Source organism: Humulus lupulus, chromosome 2 (assembly GCF_963169125.1).
Source record: "Humulus lupulus chromosome 2, drHumLupu1.1, whole genome shotgun sequence".
Classification (NCBI taxonomy): domain Eukaryota; kingdom Viridiplantae; phylum Streptophyta; class Magnoliopsida; order Rosales; family Cannabaceae; genus Humulus; species Humulus lupulus.
In genome coordinates this window covers 146294536-146299179 of record NC_084794.1, presented here as the reverse complement: position 1 = coordinate 146299179, position 4644 = coordinate 146294536, and the positions used below count along the sequence as shown (strand labels likewise).

At 34.1% G+C, this 4644-nt stretch overlaps 1 long non-coding RNA gene across 1 annotated transcript; it reads right to left on the bottom strand.

The window, feature by feature from the left end:
• Nucleotides 1–270: 270 nt before the first annotated feature.
• On the bottom strand, nt 271–3875 carry LOC133816348 (uncharacterized). Its single transcript, XR_009885175.1, has 3 exons — nt 3323–3875; nt 3162–3240; nt 271–511 (listed from the first exon to the last, which is right to left on the bottom strand). It is a non-coding gene; the product is annotated as an uncharacterized LOC133816348 (long non-coding RNA).
• Between the last annotated feature and the right edge of the window lie 769 nt (nt 3876–4644).

Below are 4644 nucleotides of genomic sequence, written 5' to 3'. Positions count from 1 at the left end.
CATGGGATACCTACCAAATGAACAGAAGATTGTGGGGCTTGAGATTTTGTGTTTTATAAAAGTTGGTAGTTACCAAAGAATGAAACAGAGTGGTGCAGACAAAAAATTTGTGGTAGGAACTGGTTGGGATAGTTATGCGATGGCCCTAGTATAGTCCTAAGTCTAAATCAGTTGGCTGATAAGGGGACTCGACTGTGACTTCGGCGTGCCTATTCATAGTAGTAGGTACTGTAACGACCCGGATTTTCAAGACTCAATAATGCAGAAATATAAATGTTTTCATTTAACAAAATGTCTCAAAAACCCATAGAAAAAAAAAACTTTTTAAAAAGTCGTATGGCCATACTTAACATTTAGTTACAAACATGTTTTATAAAGATTAGAGTGAGCCTAGTTTAGGAAAATTACACAACATTTCCAAAAATAAAACGGCTTCCCAAAAGGTCGGTCCACATGTACATTTGCAAGGAAGACTCCAGCGCTCACTGCTCTCCCTTGCCCTTGCTCTTACCTACAACATGAAACAACTAGGTAAGCGAAAACGCTTAGTAAGATCAACTTTCAAACAAAGCATGTAGAGAATTAGGGTTCCGGACCCTACACAATCAATTTTAAGAACGCTAAAGCGTCCTGGCAAACTTATGGTCATGCCTGATAACCAAGGATAAATTAATTCATATCTAGATAAAAATCCTGCACTCAGAAAATCCCAGAACAAGCAGATATATTATATCACAACTATATCTTATCAACAAATATATCCCTGCACTCAGAAAATCCCAGAGCAAGAAGATATATTATATCACAACTATATCTTATCAACAATTATATCCCTGCACTCAGAAAATCCCAGAGCAAGCAGATATATTATATCACCATATAATTCGAGACCAACACTCGACAATTTCCAACAATTCAGACGTAACGCGCCCTCCAACATAATTGCTAATCTATAAAAGAGAACCGAGTCTCCACACTAAGATCTAGCCAATAAATATTCTCATCAAGGGTAACTATCGTGTTACCTAGGGCATCGCTACTTATCCAAGAGCGTAATCCAATTTACACGGTTTTACGGAGACTTCTATGTTAATCAGTGGTGCTGGTGACCAGCTGCCCCTAGGGTGTTCAACCTCACTCTATCTTGGAAACCCCTAGTATCTCTAGGCACTCTCACGGAATGGCCAATATTCACGGCTGCTATCCGGGAATAACTTATCAGAGCACTTGCTCGGATTCTAACCGTCCAATGATTAAGTAAGCATGAGGGCCCCTAGGTCCCATTTATCTTGGCGCCCCTAGGTTTAACCAGCTTATCCTCATCTCATGGCCACTCGTCGCGGTAATGAACCGGACATAAATAAAATCAAGCAGTGTGACGGGGATCAACCGTCTAGGATATGACGAACTTCTACCGTTCATATTTTCTAAATCAGCACTCACTAGACTAACGTCTCTAAGCAACTTTCTATGACAGCCTATATATGTGCATGTATCCCTATACTAACATACAAGACAATAATCATTTCATGTTGCAGCCATACAATATAAGTTGACTTACTTGGAGTCCTTAGCGCTCAGCAAGTTTTCACCCTCCAACGTTCAGTCCAGTTACGCTTAGCCAATACTGTAGTTATCCATACAGTATACTCGGATTAATTATGGCACTAATAATTCATTATTATTATTTTGGGCAGTTTGGTCATTTTAATAAAAGTCATTTGTAAGGATTTATAATCCTTATTTGGTTTTAAACCTATTAAGGAAAGTTATACAAAATATTCGAGACTAAACCCTAAGTCTCGGGGAGACCTATCCTAAGGTCTCGATACCTAGGCTCGGGTATCACAATGGTATTTCCCACAATCCGCTAAAAATCTTATTCTTTCAAGGTATCGCCATTAACCCGCACTTTCGACTAGTCGGTTAAAATATGTAAGATTTTAGCCGGTATTATATCCAGAAAATACAAATAAATTCCTTAATTATTTTTAAAGAAAATAAACTCTTTAAATTTTCCTTTTATTTTTCTTAAGGTTTTAATATCTAAAAACCGTTTTAAGAAAATTGCCTAATTTGTCTTAATTAGGAAAACCGTTATAAATTTCTCATCTTGACTAATTAATTTTCCAAAAGCAATTAATCAATTTTTACTTACTAGGAAAATAATTTATTTAATTATTTTCTCAAAATATAGGGTTTTAAACCCTCTTTTAATTTATTAACTATTAATAAATTAAATCTCTTATTTTTAGAAAGAATAAAAACTCTTTAATAAAAATAATTCATTTAAACTCAAAGGGATAATTTTAGTGAAAATATGATTTCAAGACTTACCAATTTATATCTTGAAATAAGCAAAATTTTACTTTTTACCTTATGTTCCAAAATCTCATTTTTACACTAAGTGTGAAAAACCTAATTTTCACATTTTTAACTACATACTTCGTTAGTTCATAACTTGAAATTTACTTACCCAATTGTTTCCAAAATTTCCCAATTCCATTTTTGTTATGCCATTTAGGTCTTTGTAAAATCTTAGGTCAAAATGAGCATTTTTTATTGGTGAAATCATTTTCCAACAATGAGGTAAAAATGACCTTATTTTTTTCCAAACTTTGACAGTTAATAACTTTCAAACCGTTTAATATTTTCTTACCAAATTTTACAGTGGACTAATAGGTTATGCCAGAAATATGTCCACAAAATTTTAGAAAAAACTGGGTTCATTTGCCCTATACAGTGGCTGTCCAAATTTGGTTCCGAAAATAAGAATACGAAAAAACAGTTTTTTACCTAAACTTTGAAATATCATAACTTACTCATTTCTATACATTTTTTAGTGTTTCAAAAGCTCAATTTTATGTACTCAATCTCAACAACATCACAGTACAATTTAATTTTACAAAAACAATATACAGTGGCTGTTTGACCCCTTGGAATTCACAGCTTAAAACATGTTTTGTTTTAGGGTATCCTACAAAACCCTTGGGGGTTTTGGTTCCCATTTTCAAAAATCAATACACATGCATCATAAAAATTATTAAACAACTACCATAACCTTATTACATCATCAACAAGAAACTCTAAGCATTAGATATACAAAATAATGCTTAAAACTAAAAACCCTACAACAAACTCATCAAAAGTAAACTTTTTACCTCTTTGGTGTTCTTGCTTAAGGTTTGGACCTTCCTCTAAGCTTTGACTCCTTCAAAACCTTTCAAAAACCCTAACAAACTTCCCCCAACAACATATTCAATTAGCTATTTGAAACTCTATGCTTAAAACTTTACAAAAACCTAGATTAGTGAAAGTTTACCTTAGGGAAAATACTTCCTAGACCAAGACTTAGCCTCAAAGTTTCCTTGGTGTTCTTGGGCTTGAAAAATGGAGAGAACACTTTGAAAGGTCTTAAAAAATCAGATGAGTGAATGAGAGAGGGTGGTGTGGTCGGTTGGGGAGGGATGGAAGAGTTATATACTATCTAATTTATCTCAAAAACACTCAAGTGTTTTCCTCCCACTTGCCCACTTGACTTGACTTAGTTAAAATGAGATTTTATCTTTATTAAGTTGGGTTCACACCACCTAAACACCACATGGCCGGCCAACCCTTTGCCATATATGATCATTTCATTTTTTTTTTTTTTTTAATAAAGGTTTCATAAGAAGAAAAGTCCAAATTGGCTTTTGACACCTTTTTCACTTTTATTAAGTTTTAATCACCAAACTTAACATTAATTAATTAAATTAAATGTCTCTCACATTTAATTTAATTAATCACATAATAAAATTTAACTTAAGGTCCATTCATGGAATAAAATTCCCCGTTTCGGTAAAATTAGGCATTTAACACAAAATGCCCTAAAATTTCCATTTTCTTTTAAGTTTATTATTTTTGACCAAACTTTAACTTTTATGAATGTATTTTATGCCCAAAATATAATTGCCATGATTTTTCATTTTATTTTCCGAGATTTTTTTACCCGATCAGGGTTTTTGTGTCGGTCCAGGACCGAAAGTCTTATCTTGACTTTTAAAATCACAGAATTCATATTTTGGCTAGCAATAACTCATGGAATACTTACAAACAAAATATAATATTATTTAAAATAATATTCTTAACCCGGGGGAAAATTCCCGACCCGGGTCGTTTAAAGGTACCCAAAAACGTAGGACGTTACAGGTACCACTAAGGTTATGCTAGGGAGATCAAAGGGAACTGGATGGGTCAGTGGAATTTCAATGGGTATGCAAGGATTTGTTGAGATTGTTGTCATGACTAGGGCATAAAGTGTACTACGGGAATAAGGCAGGAGTAGAGTTTGCACCAGAGACATCGTAAAGAATGACGCTAATTGAACAGTTAAACTTAAAGGTTCAGTCAAGGGAGTTTCTTAACTTAAAGGTGATGAGACAGAACATTTTACAATAGGGCATGCTAACATCATGGGTTAAGAAGAAGGTCAAGACTGCAAGAGTATATGCTATATGTGGAAGCCAAACAAGATAATTGTTAGGAGTGGTTATCCACTGTTAAGAATAAAGGATTTATTTAGGTAAGTTATATGTAACTCCGTCAGGAATGGTTTGAGACTACTTTCAGTTAAGAACAGAATATGGGAATTCCCGGGTTGTCATC